Raw genomic sequence first — 15,909 nt, forward strand, 5'->3', positions numbered from 1 at the left:
CCATCTGAACGGCGGAACTTGCTTGGTCTGTCCGCGTCCCACCAGGCTCTGGAACAAGTCACTGGCCTTGTGGCTCGGTCTCTGTCTGCCATTTCAGAACACAGAGTTCCAAAGTATATATATATATATATATATATATATATATATATATATATATATATATATATATATAATGACCTGTACTATGCAGCTTGTTCTATACAACTGCGATGTCACCAATATGGCAATGGTAGTATTCTTTCCAAGAACCTATTTATTTATCTCATAGGTATCTACAGTCTAACTTAAATGACTTGTGACACTTACAGAGAAATGAGGGTCAGTCTCACTTACCTGATTGCTGCCAGTCCTTAAGTTCTCAATAAGTCATCTGCAAGCTCTTGCATAATCTTTTAAGCATAATCTTTTAGTCGCCCAAACACGAGACTCGTCTTTCGAGACCAGAGCCTCCCCCCTAGCTTCCTCTTGCCAGATCCCTATCCTCAGCAAGGGTGCATAGTGTGCTCGACTATCTGGTCCTTACCAGACTTAGTCTTCAGCTCACTTTTCTTTTTCCTCTCTCTTTTCTCTCTCCGTTTGCCTATCTCTACAGCACAGACCTTTTGTCATTTTTCCCCTTTTCCTTTGGGAATTTTCAGTTAGAGAGGGTGGTTAAAGTCAGTTCCAATAACTGACTTTTCTTGCCAACTCCCTCCCAAGAGTTGCCAACAATATCATGAGTATTCTTTTCCTTTTAAACATTTAAGTGCATAAAAAAAATAAAAGAAATACTCTGAAATCTTCCTTTAACAATCAATGAGATAATCTTGCAATGTCATTTCTAAATTCAGTCTTTTACCGTAGTAAAAACTAAATATTTACATTCTCTTGGGGTCATCACATCTCCCCCTCCTGAGATTGGACATCGTCCCGATGTCTGCTGTTCACAAACAGTCCCGGATAAGCCTTCTTAAGAAGCTCTTCATCTTCCCAGGTGGCCTCCTCAGGCCCATAGTGCTGCCACTGCACTTTAACTTGGGTAATAACTCGCTTCCGCAACTGCACTTCTCTCCGGTCGAGAATGCTCAGCGGTTCGACCAGGACCTCTCCTTCCGGTTCGACCTGCAATCATCAATAATATCAGTTAATTTCTATTTTCAAAAATATGTATCAATAGTTCAACTGAATTCAGTCCTTACCCGTATGTCTTGCCATTTGATCACATGCTTAGGGTCGTAAATGTATTTTTTAAGCACGGAAACATGGAATACATTATGAATTCTAATATGGCTTGGCAAAGCAAGCTGGTAGGCTACCGGCCCAACCCTTGCTAAGACCTGAAAAGGTCCAAAATAGCGGGGTGCGAGTTTAGCGCAACCACTCCATTGCAAGGTACTTTTCTGGGCTTGTATTCTTACATAAACATGGTCGCCCACCTGATACTCTTTGAACCTTCGCTTCCGATCTGCAAAATTCTTTTGCCGATCCTGGGCAGCCTTTAAATTAGACCGCACTCTTTTTACCATGTCCTCCATTTCCTTGAGCATTTCTGGCCCCAACCTTAATTTATCTTCCGACCCACTCCAGCTTGAGGGCGTACGACATTTCTGTCCATACAAAACTTCAAATGGAGACATCTGGATCAAGGTGTGGTATCCGTTGTTGTACGCGAACTCTACCAAGTGTAAATAATCCTCCCATTGCGTTGGTTTTTGCATGACACATGCTCTTAACATGTCCTCAACAATCTGATTTACTCGTTATGTCTGTCCGTCAGTTTGGGGATGGTAAGCTGTACTGAAATTCAGCTGCGTACCCAGTTCTGTAAACAATGCTTTCCAAAAGGCAGATGTAAATTTTACATCTCGGTCTGATATTATCGTCTTTGGAAGCCCATGCAGTTTGAACACGTTTTGCATAAAAATGTGTGCAATCTGTACTGCTTTGTAGGTAGACTGCACGGGTATAAAGTGTGCTGCCTTACTTAGCTTGTCTACTACAACCATAATAGAGTCATTATTCCTCCTTGTTCTAGGCAGTCCAGTTATGAAATCCATGGATATGATCTCCCATTTCCATTCCGGAATGGGCAAGGGCTGCAATAACCCTGCTGGATGTAGGTGTTCTGCCTTAATCTGCTGACATTCCAAACACCGCGCTAAATACTCAGCCACGTGCTTTTTCATACCAGGCCAATAGTATTCCCTTCGAAGCGCAGTAAGCATCTTCTGGTATCCAGGATGACCTGCGTAGTGGCTGGTATGAAATTCATCCAAAATCAGATTTTTAAGATTGTTTTCGTTAGGTACAAACAACCTTTTTTTATAGAGCAACATTCCATCCTCACTTAATTCATACCCCTGCTGACTTTCCTTGCCGGAAAGTGGTATTTGTTGTTTCATTTGCTGATATTCTGCATCGTGGTCTGCTGCCGCTCTTATCTTTTCGTGCAAGGAATTCTCCCATTTACTGAGCGTAACTTCGTATAAACATTGCACCTTTCGACTTAGTGCATCAGCCACGCGATTTTCTTTGCCTTTCAGATGTTTGATGTCGAAATCAAATCCACTTAAGAAATCTGCCCAACGGGCTTGCCTTGCATTCAGGGTGGGCTGGCTGAAATAGTTTGTTAAACTATGATGATCTGTTAACAACAGAAATTTCCTTCCTAGCAAATAATGCCGCCACATTTTAAGTGCATGTATGACGGCTGCCAATTCTAAGTCGTAGGCAGAATATTTCTGCTCATGCTCCTTCAACTTCCTCGACTCATAGGCGATCACTTTTCCTTCTTGCATTAACACGCCGCCCACGCCCTCTCGACTAGCATCGGTACATACTACATAATCCTTGTCAGAATCAGTTATACTTAAGATGGGAGCAGAGGTGAGCAAATGCTTGAGTCGCTCAAAGCTTTGCTGACATTCTGGGGTCCATTTGAATGTCCTTCCTTTCTTTTGCAAGGAAGTGATAGGATATGCTACCCTCGAGAAGCCTTCCACAAATCTTCTATAGTAACCGGCCAGTCCCATGAAGGACCTGATATCCGCCACATCCTTAGGTACAGGCCAATCCATTATGGTCTTTATTTTCTCAGGGTCCACTGCAATCCCTTTCTTTGTAATTACATGGCCTAAATACTGAATCTCTTCTTTGTAGAAGTCGCACTTGCTGAGTTTAGCATACAACTGACGCTCTCTAAGAGTTTGCAGTACCAATCGGAGGTGTTCCTCGTGCTCCTCCTCTGAACGAGAATAAACCAAAATATCATCAATAAATATCAGCACAAATTTGTCTAGAAATTGATGGAACACACTGTTCATTAAGCACATGAAGGTGGCGGGTGCATTAGTCAACCCGAAAGGTAACACTACAAATTCGTAGTGTCCATACCAGGTTCTGAAAGTTGTTTTTGCGATATCCTCCTCTTTAATTTTGATCTGATGGTAACCAGATCGCAAATCAATCTTAGAAAATACCGTTGCCCCTTTGACTTGATCAAAAAGCTCATCGATCCGGGGTAAGGGGTACTTGTTTTTGATTGTGTGTTTGTTTAGCTGTCGATAATCAATACACATACGGAGGGTTCCGTCTTTCTTCCAGACGAATAGCACCGGAGCTCCCCATGGAGACACACTAGGACGGATGTAATTTTTGTCTAGCAATTCCTGTAATTGCATTTTCAATTCGGTTAACTCAGGTACACTCATTCTATAAGGTGCCCGCGAAACTGGGGCAGCCCCCGGTAGCAATTCAATGGTGAAGTCAATATCTCTTTTAGGAGGTAACCCCGGGATCTCTTCCGGGAACACATCTGCGAATTCTTTTATCACCGGAATATTGTCCAGTGTGGCCGTTTTATCCTTGGTTTCTGCATATCCCACCTGAATGGCATATATCTGGCACCGTTTTCTGATGCACTTTGCTAGCTGGGATGCGGTGATTGGTCGGACCTGAACTGGTCGCTTAATCCCTTGCATCTCTTGTTCTTTTCCAAAATCATCCTTGTATCGAATGATTTTCGTCTTGCAGTTCACTATTGCCCAATGCTTTTCCAGCCAGTCCATTCCGATTAGGACATCATATGAGCCAAGTGGAAGCATATTCAGATCTGCTACCACTGGCTGTCCTGTTATTGTTAGGGGACAATTATTAATCTTTGCCATTACTTGCCTTTTAGCCCCCGTAGCTAGTTGTACCAGCCAAGGGTTCCTGAATTTTTCAGGTTGTAATTTACACTGTTCAACTATCTTTGGGCTAATATAACTTAAAGTAGCTCCTGGATCTATTAGAACAGTGATTGAAAGGTCTGAGATTTTACCTTCAAATTCGACCATGGTGGGCTGGTATTCCGCCTGGCGATCGTCCAGGGCTGCATTTATCCTTGGCACACTTCGTCCCACATCGCCGACAGTTGACGCCTCATGAATCTGGGATATCTGATCAGTTCCCTTCCATTGCGGGCAGTTCTTGATGTAATGCGGTCCGCCACAACCCCAGCACTGCACTGGAGGTCTGGTTATTCCTTCATTGTCCAGCTTGGCAGATTGCTCACCCATTCTGGTTTCGCCGATTGTCTTAGTTCTGAACGAACCTCTGGGTGCTGCTCTATTGTTCTGCCCTTTACTGCTTCCTTTAACTCCGCTTCCTCGACCTCCTTTACTGTTTCCAGCAGTTTTTCTATTCTTTTTCTCACTCCATTTCCTATTGGAAATGTCTCCTTTCTGTTTGTTCTGCTGATAACAGATTCTGGCCTTGCGAATAGCTTCATCCATTGTTCTAGGATTGTCAAATTCAATCCTTTCCCTCATATACATGGGTAAACTGCTAACAAATCTTTGCACTTTGGCCTTTTCTTCCTTCAGGTAAGGCACATAACGAAGCAGGGAAGTAAAACGATTAATAAACTCATCCATGGTCTGCTGTCCTAATCGCAGATCATGGAACTCCTTCGCCTTTTCATCATAAAAGCGCTCCGTCAAGTATCTCTCTTTAAAATACTTCTGAAACTTTTCCCACGTTATGGTTCGTTCACTTACCCCTTTAACAATTTTGACTTCCTCCCACCACAGGGTTGCCTTCCCTTGCAGCTGGAAGATAGCCAATCGTGCCTTCAAATTATGGTCGTACTCATATAGCTGGAAATATTTGTTCATATTAATTAACCATGCTTCAGCCGCCTCCTCTTGTTCTCCATCGAAGTGTGGGGGTTTGATTTTCCGAAATTCTCCTTGCAGTTCTACCCTTTGACGTTTTGAGGTCTGCAGCTCGGATGCATTGCCAGATTGATCCTCACCTTCTGCCGAACTTTCAGGTTCCACTTGATCGTGCTGTTCCTCCGTCACTCTCTGCTGTTCCGCACTAGGATTGGCTAACGGAGGGTTCTGCCTCCCTGACAGACTCCTCAAAATTCTCTCCTGCTCCATCGTTAATCGTGCATTATCCTCCCGCAACCGGGCCATCTCATTTTTCAAGTCCTGGACTGTCTCCAATATAGCCAGGTTCGTGCTCCGCGTTTCCTCCCCAAGCTGTACCCACAGCTCTGGGTTGTCTCTGGGGTTGGTTGCAGGTCCCTGTTCTGCTGTGGGCCTGTGCGGAGTGCTGCCAGCTTTCTGCATTTTTACTGTTAATCTCTAATGTCTTCTGTGATTCTTCTTTCTTCTTTCCTGGTATAAAATTAAGGAAATATTAGCACCGTAAGTTACTTACACGGTTTAGCTACAAAAAATACAACACTATGATCACCTCCCATTTAGCAGGTTAGGCTCGTTCCCAGAGGTCACAGTATGGGAACCTCTGCTCTGATACCAATTTGTCACATACCCGTACCCTCAACAAATTTTTATTTTATTTTATTTTATAAACAACACAAGTCCTTGGTAAATAACTCACCATCTCTATGCACAGTTATATTATGTTTTGCAAATAATTAAACATCGTATGCTTATCATTTACCAACATAGGTTTACCGCAGACTTATATTATGCATATGGTATGCTAACCGTGGACTATTCTACGCATGCTGAGACATCACAATAACGAATAATAATAAGGCGCACATATATCTTCACCACGGCAACTATAATGCTATAATAATAAGGCCGCACATATATCTTTATCATGGCAACTATGATGCTGTTAACCGTTGACTCATGTTATGTTGAATTATTATATATATGTATAGCACTTTGGCAAACGATGCATATTATGGTTAATTATTTGGGTTGCTTCGGCTGTTTCCTTGGTACTGTCCGAGTGCGCCACCCGAGACTGCCGACGGCGTTGCCATGTGACGAGTGTACGCGGCGTTCCCTCCGCCGGTCCGATCACGTGGAGGGCAGATGGTTGCCATAAATTCTCTGCCAACCTCACAGCTCGATCAAAGGCTGAGATTCTCTGTAGGAGATCTAATGGCGAAAACGCATCCAAATGTCCCGCCCGATGGTGAATGTATAAGGTTCTATTTTCTACTTGCCGGGTTATTGTTATTCCGCTGCCGCGCCATTCCATCTCATTCAGGCTGCTGTAACCTTACGCGCCGAGAGCATGAAGGAGCCGAGACGCTGCTTCATCCAGCTCCGCTGCAAGTGCGAGGTAAGCTTTAGCGTTTCCACTGGTTATTTCCTATGTTCATTAACTTACTGCATGTTGATTTATTCGGGTTTTCCTTGCTTTTCAAACCGACTAACGATTATTTGATGGTTGCATGCAGTGGTATCCATCTCTGGTTCGCGGCGGATGAGGAGGTCCGCCCATGGAAATCCGGTGCTTGCGGCTCTGCCACAGGTGCGCGGTTGAGTGAGGATATTTGTTCTTTGTTTTGCTGAGACTGCTGACAGTGGGTTTTCTTTACGCCTATCCGTAGCCCACCTTTAACCTCACCGTTTTGATCGCAGGTGGCTACGGAAGGCTTCCTCTGTCTCGCTTTTATGACTGCTTTGGGCCAGTTATGGGTTTATTAACCCTAACGCTACCAGCGTTGAGTCTGGAAAGTTTCTATATGCATGCAATGCTGCATTCATATAACTGTGATTTGGTATTTGAACTGTTAATATAGATATACGCCGGAGGGCGTTTCGGCCACGGCACCATTGGATACTGTTTGGGCATCGACCCTGTGTAATTTCTTGTTTAATGTTTAATACAGCCTTGCGGCTTTCTCCGTTCTGTCATGCGACTTGTGTGCAGCTACAATTAACAGTGTAATCTTTTAGTATTTATAATGAATTCCAGTGTTAAGTATATGCTACTGTCTCTGTTGGTGGAAATACTGGTTTCCTTGTATTTTTTTTTTTTGAGGTCGGGGAGAATCCTATCCACCCGGATGCCTCGAACTCCGACCATGCAACCTTTGTTGATTTTTGCCGCAGTATATTATCTCATGAGGGTTTTTATGCATATGTTTATTTGGTATTTCGATTTGTATATCTCATTGTCTGTTTATCTGGCTTATATGACGGTCCATGGACAGTGCAGACGGCTCGGTTAGCCGGTCATATGTCTGCGCTGTGCAAGGAACAGGTCTAACATGCCGCTCGTACCAAGAGCTACAGCGGGGTTTCATAACCGGTGTTCTGTATACCAATTTAATGGCAGTGCTCGGTATCGCTTGGTTTGTTTTCTAAATTTTAACATGTATACAGCCGCTTCTCATTCTATGAACGCTGCTGGTTCATCGCATTTTAATTTTATTAAGGGTTCTCATGACCCGACACTTCCCTAAGAGGGTTCATGCATGTTCGTTTAAGAGGGGTCTCGGGTAACAACGTTTCCCTATAGGAACGCCTGTGCCGAGATACCCAGCTGCCCATATATCTCGTTTTCATGAGATAAGGCGTATAAAGGGTGACCAACACCGCAAGGTTATATGTCCATTTATTTTCTGTGCGCTGTATTTATATATATTTTAGCTGTAAATGCAAGGTTAACCGAGTTTAATTGAATAGTTATTATTATTTTATTATTGGGGTTTCTCTGTGGCTTCGAGAACAACCCATCTTCTCTCGGCTCTGACCCGGTTCTATTCCGTTTCTTTTGCCTTGAGTGGGAAGAACTGCCTTCAACCTTGCTGTTTGCTTGACTTGTCTTGCGCTTCCATCTGAACGACGGAACTTGCTTGGTCTGTCCGCGTCCCACCAGGCTCTGGAACGAGTCGTTGGCCTTGTGGCTCGGTCTCTGTCTACCATTTCAGAACACAGAGTTCCAAAGTACTATGCAGCTTGTTGTATACAACTGCGATGTCACCAATATGGCAATGGTAGTATTCTTTCCAAGAACCTATTTATTTATCTCATAGGTATCTACAGTCTAACTTAAATGACTTGTGACACTTACAGAGAAATAAGGGTCAGTCTCACTTACCTGATTGCTGCCAGTCCTTAAGTTCTCAATAAGTCATCTGCAAGCTCTTGCATAATCTTTTAAGCATAATCTTTTAGCCGCCCAACCACGAGACTCGTCTTTCGAGACCAGAGCCTCCCCCCTAGCTTCCTCTTGCCAGATCCCTATCCTCAGCAAGGGTGCACAGTGTGCTCGACTATCTGGTCCTTACCAGACTTAGTCTTCAACTCACTTTTCTTTTTCCTCTCTCTTTTCTCTCTCCGTCTGCCTGTCTCTACAGCACAAACCTTTTGTCATTTTTCCCCTTTTCCTTTGGGAATTTTCAGTTAGAGAGGGTGGTTAAAGTCAGTTCCAATAACTGACTTTTCTTGCCAACTCCCTCCCAAGAGTTGCCAACAATATCATGAGTATTCTTTTCCTTTTAAACATTTAAGTGCATAAAAAAAATAAAAGAAATACTCTGAAATCTTCCTTTAACAATCAATGAGATAATCTTGCAATGTCATTTCTAAATTCAATCTTTTACCATAGTAAAAACTAAATATTTACATTCTCTTGGGGTCATCACAGTATGCTTGGGGTTCAAGTCACATTTCCAATAGTCACTGAAGCCTATCACTTATATCAAGGTTTGAGACAAATTGTGAATTTGGGAATTTAGGAGGTGATTGTTTTTTATGATTCCTTGAATATAATTCACCATTTATATTCAAGATCTCTTTTCTTAAATACATAGTTTAATCATATTTTCAAGCTAATTTATCACTTGTATCACTCTATCCCCACTAAAAAATGTCATCATGTTCTCAAATTAAACAATTCCAAGGCCGATTACATGGCTAATTTGGGGTTAAGGCTAGATCAAGGCAAACTTTGGTGCTAAGGGAAAATGAGGTATGTCCCCCTCCCTTAACAAGGGCAAAAGGGGTGGTTGCTCTGTAAATTTTGGTTTTTGTTAGGTCAATATTGGCAAATGTACAAGTGGAAAATTGTAGATATTGTAGTATTTTGTTCAAAGGCTTTAAGGTTAGTAGATGGTCATTGATACATACTCTATTTTGACCATGTCCATTGATTTCAACTTTCTTATGTAAATCACATATCTAAATTAAGCTTTAACTCAATGTCTTTTAATATAGTATTCTTGCTTCTTTAAAAAAATATATTTATTTTAGGTAGTTGGGAAGCATGATTGAGATTCTTTCCACCCACATTCAATTTCCACTAAGTGTCATGATGAAAACTAAGCTTTAACTCAATGTCTTTTAATATAGTAGTTATTCTTGCTTTTTTTTTTAAAAATATGTTTATTTTGGGTAGTTGAGAAGAATGATTGAGATTCTTTCCACCAAATTCAATTTCCACTAAATATCATCATAAATTTTGATATAATAACTTTAGACTTTATTGTAGAGACTAATTAATCCCTAAAAACTAAATCACATATATTCTTTATATGAAATATAAAAATATATTCCAAATAAAAATATTTAAAAATTATATATATATATATATATATATATATATATATATATAATATTATAAAATAATAATTTTTTAATTCTAATTATTATTTTTAATATTTCTTTTTTATAAATATTATAAATTTTTATTATAACTAAGTGATTAATTAATAATAAAAAACACTTATTTGTAGTACTCTATGTATGAATGTAAGTTAATTCATTGTCGTTAGCCCAAAAAAACATAAATAATAAAGGTCTAAATCTTACCAAATATCTTTAGAATCATCATCCTATACCCTATTATCCAATCATAAACAATTTTATTTCTTTAAATACCTAATTGAACCCAATTTAACATAACTTTAAAGTACATCAAATTTTATAATACATGCATCAACTTTATGGATGATCTACAAGAAGTTAAAAAAATATATTTATATAATTATATTTACCATATAAATTCATATTAGGTTTATATTTAAGTTTAAACGAAAATTTAAAAAAATACTAAAAGTTATATTTTATTTAGGTTTATATCTAAATAATATATTTCAACTTTATTCTTTAAATGTTACAATAGGAATCATTTTAATTGAATAAATTATTTGTTTTCTATTATAATTTTTATACAAATATTTTTAAAATTTATTATAATCAAAATTAATATTTACCAAATTTTTATTTATTTTTAACATCAATTAAATATATTATTATTATATTTATTTTAATTTGAAAATGATAATATTAATAATTTTATTTAATTCTAAATCAATTTAAATATAAAATTTGAAGAAATAATTTTTCTAAATTTTTATTTTTCTATACTATTTAAAAATAATTATTGAGCTATGAGGCATTGAATAGATAGTGATGAAGTGTATGGTGTGAAAATTATTGGTTAAAACATTATGGGCAGAATTCTAGCTATGTTAAGGGATGGTATAGCTCAAGTTAGATGTAATCCCCAAATAATTTTAAATGACTTATATACCCTTAATTAAACCTTCTCAAAGAAAAAGTTAAACCTACAGTCATCTCAAAACTCAAACAACTTAACAAACTAAAAAATTAAAAATATTACAAAATTAAAAATTGAATTTCGATATATCTATAATAAATCATTCTTATTACACACGTATTAATGTTAAAAAAATAAATAACCATTTTTCTCTTAAATTTAATATTTTGATTTGACTTTTATTAATTAAATTTTTTGTAAACATTATGAAAAATTATAAATTATAAATTATCCTTCTATTCTAATTTGATTTATGTTTCTTTTTTAAATTAATTTTTACTTTATTACACAAATATCGTATCAATGTGAAAAGGGATAATAATTAATTTTTACTTTATTACACAAATATCGTATCAATGTGAAAAGGGATAAATGCTCTATTTTTCTCTTTGGTTTTTTTTTCCAATCTCATTACATAAATATCATATCAATGTGAAAAGTATCATAGCAATGTGAAAAGGATAAATGTTCTATTTTTCTCTTCCATATTTTTTCCAATTTCATTACATAAATATCATATCTATCAATCTGAAAAATAAAAGTATATATCAATGTGAAAAAAGGATAAATGTTCTATTTTTTTTTTTGATTTTTTTTCCAATCTCATTACATAAATATCATATCAATGTGAAAAGGGATAAATGTTCTATTTTTTTCTTTCATTCGAATTTTTTTTCAATCTCATTACATAAATACCGTGTTAATGTGAAAAGCGAAAGGGGATAAATGATTTTTTTTTTTCCTTTGATTTGATTTTTTTCTAGTGACATTTAAAAAAAATAGAAAAAAAAAATAGTCAATTTTTTCTTAAAATTTAAGTTTTCATTTGATATATTCTTTTCCTTTTTAATATTTTTCCTTCTTATGGCATGAATATCAATGTAGAAAAAAAAATTATCAAAATATTTTAGTAAATTTTACATTTTAATTTAATTTTTTTATTAATATTTTTTGTGGCTATATGATTATTAATGTGAAAAAAGATTTATATTTTGATTTAGCTTTTTTTTTTTTTTTTTATCTATTAAAAAAATATATTGCACTTATGGGGTGTAGAATAGATACTGATGGGTTTCTGTTAAGGCACTCCATAATATGAAGGTCATTGGTTCAAAACATAGTACGTAAAAATCTAGCCATGTTAAGGGCTAGTGTGGCCCAGGCTAGGTGTGATCCCCAAGTGATTTTGATAGCTTAGATGCCCTTGGGTCACGATTTCTTGCCAAAGGTTAAGTGTGTAGTCATCTAAAGACATGCACAACAAAACAACAAAAAAAAAACATATTGCAAAATTAAAAGTTTAAATTTCCCTTGATGGGGGTGTTATGTTGGAAGGAGCGGGGTATGGTGCAATGTGCCCCCCACCCTTTATCGATTAAATGCACATTGATGAGAGGAGTATGCACTTGGCTTCACCATCCAGTTGGAAGAGGGGATTTTTAATGGCGAGGCTAGATGGAAAAGGAATTTGTGTTAGTTGGTTTTGGGGAGTGGCGAGTCCCTCATCGCCCTGGTGTTGTCAAATTGTGAGTTTTGTTGGTGGTGAGTCCCTAGGAAGGAGGGTGAGTCCCTCGTTTCCTTGGTGTGGTCACAACACTAGACTCACTGGTGGTGAATTTTCAGTGAAAAGAAAGGTTTTGGGGTGATTCGTAAGAGGAATTATCTCAAGCCACCACATTTTGATTTCCTATTAAGAATATCTCTGTTTCTCGATGGTCTAGCAAGGAGTGGATGGATCTCATCTCGAATTTTTTGTTAACCTGTGTGCTCTTGTTGGTCTCGTCTTGGTCAAAATCGTATGTGGTGTTCAGTGTTTTTCGGAGGGTAATTTTTTGCGGTTTAGTGTCTTAGTGGCTTATTATAGTTCGTGTCCTAGGGACTAATGTTTTTGATGGGTTTTAATTTGAAGAGTGGTACGTGTGTTGTTTATAGTGAAGCGTGCCAATTACTGTGAGCTAGGTTTTGTAAATGGTCTGTGGGCTTTAGGTCGCGATAGTTTATTGGTCTTCGGGTATAGTTTGGTGTACTCAATGGTAAAGGGGGTTGAGTCTCTAGACAATTTAGAGTTTTCCATCTCTTTGTTGGGTGTGTCCTTGTCCAAAGTTAGTTCATTTGTCTAGTTCTTTTGTGACGAAATCATTTGTTGGTATTTAGGTTTTTCCAAAGTAGTGGCGAGTTAGTATTTGTGCCCTTTCACAAGTAGAGGTAGCCTTTGCAGGGAAATCGAAGAACCCTCCTGTGACTCTAAAATTCCACCTAGGTAGAGGACGAGGAGCAGGAGGTGAGGATGTGGAATTTCTCAACTAGGTCAACGTGGTGCAAATATTTCTTCCCGTGACTCTGTGGTGACTTACATTAATTCTATTTCACCCGAGGCTCGCCAGGATATTCCTGAGTTGGAGATTAAAGCATGAAAAAAGAGACAATCTCTCTCGGATTCGAAATTATTGGAAGACATGTCAGGTTGGTTATAAGACCTTGGCCACACCAGGGGAAGTTGTAAGAAATACTTGTACTCTGTGGCACTCCATTAGAAAATGAAAATGATTGTGGGGTTAGTTCTGAGAAATAAGAAGGTGGAAAAGTATAACATCTTCACCTCTGCATAAGGTGTGAAGAGAATGATGAGGAACCGAAGGTTTTGTGTGGAAAAAATAGAGGCATGTTTGATGCCTTTGGAGAGCCACATAGCTTGTGATTCAGAGGGGGGAGAAAAAATAAACCCCCTTGGTTCTCGTGCTTGGGCTCCATCCAACATCTCCTCTTATGAGAATGATTAGTATGTGTGGAAGGTGGTGGGTCAATTTTGGGTCTCTCTTGTTAGTTTTGAGGTGGTCTGTGAAATGCCTCGTGACAATATTTTTATTTGCAGATGGAGACAAATTAAATGGTTTGTGGACATGTGCTTTCAAGTTTTGTTTTTGGCTTCAAGTTTCAACCTTCAAAGCTGGTTTTTGTCTCTGGGGTGTTATAAGGAAGACGGTCAGTGACTAGAACGAAGTTTTGGGCAAAGGTTGAGTTCTTGGGTTGGTGTGGTGGGTCACTCCTTCTATTGGTGTTTGGGGTTTCCTCCTTGTTCTCCAATGGATTTTTTGTCATGATGTGAGGGCCATCTTTTTTATGTTGTCTTATGTGATGGTGCTATCAGGCTTGAAGTTCAGGCGCTTGTCTCTATCCTCGGAACTTGTGTTATTTTTTGTAATGTTTATGGTGATTCCATGGCCTGTAATGATATTGTAGTTTATGTTCTCGTCTTGTTAATAAATACAATTTCTATACACAACAAAGGTCGAGATGGATTTCCTCCCTGTGAACTCCTTATTGCTTATGACGTATTTATATTTATGAAGATGATATGAAGTATTTTAATTTAACAAAATTAAGGGATTAAGTTTTGATATGTTTATAATATAGAATTTTTATTACATAAGTATTAATGTGAAAAAAGATAAATAATCATTTTTCTCCTAAATTTCATATTTTGATTTGAAATTTTTATTACATAAATATTAATGTGAAAAATTGATAAATTTTCAATTCTCCTTCTAAAATTATTATTGTGATTTGATTTATTTTTGACAAATTGAGAAAAATGTTTAGCAATAATCACGTAAAAGAAGTTTTGTCACCGCGAACCATCTTGTATGGTTCATCGTTAGGATAAGATGGAGAATCAGATCATGGCATGAGATTAAATAGAGAGATCAATGTTGAGACCCTTAATATTTTTAACAGTTATAATAAACAACTAGTTTTGAAAAATAATATTTTATTATATAACATTAAATATTTAGGCCAAATTATATTAAAATTAAATCAATTATTAAGTTATGGTTACATATTTAGTCAAAAATTAATAAAATTCCTTGAATAATAAAAAAACAATGAAATAATTAAAAATAATAAAAAAATTCTTAAATAATCAATATAAAAACAATAAAAGTAATGTAGTTATCCATGTGTCACTTAACGCCCGCACCCCCCCCCCCCAAACCAAAAAAGAATAATAATAATAATAAAATAAGATTCACTATAACATACATATACATATCAAAAATAAAATTCTAAAAATAAAAATAAAATGAAAAATAAATTCAATTAAGTTAAATTAAATTAAATTAAGAAGATAGGGAAAAGGCCCAACATCTGCTAATTTTCTAGCAATCATCTCTATCAAGATTACTAGGCCTTGTTTCAATTTCTAAGGCTTCCCTAAATTTTTTATGATGGAAATGACTAATTCTAGCAATGACCTGTGCCTCTTCAATGCATATATGATGTTTAGTTTTTTTTTCACGTTCTTCCAAGGTTGCGGAATAAGTCCTACCATGCTTGATGTCAACTGCATGCTCATGAATCCTTTGATATATTGAGCAACTAGTCTCACCTATGTGGGGAGTCCCATAAGAACATGAGATGACGTAAACACCTTTCATATTGTTAGGGTCCACCAATTATTTTACAGATCTTAGGGAGCTTCAAATGGTATTAAGAGGCCTAAAGGTTGAGGGAACCTTATGCTTCCTTAGGATCCTTGCAGTCTTGTTCATGGTCCCTTGGATAAATGGAAGATGCACCCTGAAAATTGATCCTTGGGTTCTTTTTTAATCTTAGGACCCTTTTCAACCTTAAGGAAAACTTTAAGACATTTCTACCTACTATACCCATTCTTATTAAAAACAATAATGAGATGGTTTTTATCATCATTAAGGTGGTTTTCATCAGACACTCGTAATGCCTGAATAGCTAAGGTGTTGAGAACACCCAACTTTTGAGCAGGGAAATGATGAGATTTAGCATGAAGATATTGTTCAGTGTGAGTTTTCTTATGAAAGACCTGATGAGAGAGAGAACCCTCATCCTTATTTGAAAGAAGGACATCGAGGAAAGGTAGACTTCCATTACTTTCACATTCCATGGTGAATTTTATGGAGCTAAATTGATTGTTAAGGTGTTGGAAAAAAGGCTCCAACTTTTCCCGACCATGGGACCTATTGACACAAGTTTCATCCACAAACTTCTTCCACATATTAGGTTTAAATTGAGCAGAGGTCAAGACCTTTGATTCAAATTCCTCCATGAATATATTAGCCGCTAGAAAGGAAA

Source organism: Pinus tabuliformis, chromosome 3_2 (genome assembly GCF_031772625.1).
Source record: "Pinus tabuliformis cultivar Carrire ecotype Pingquan chromosome 3_2, CPIR1, whole genome shotgun sequence".
In the NCBI taxonomy this organism is placed as follows: domain Eukaryota; kingdom Viridiplantae; phylum Streptophyta; class Pinopsida; order Pinales; family Pinaceae; genus Pinus; species Pinus tabuliformis.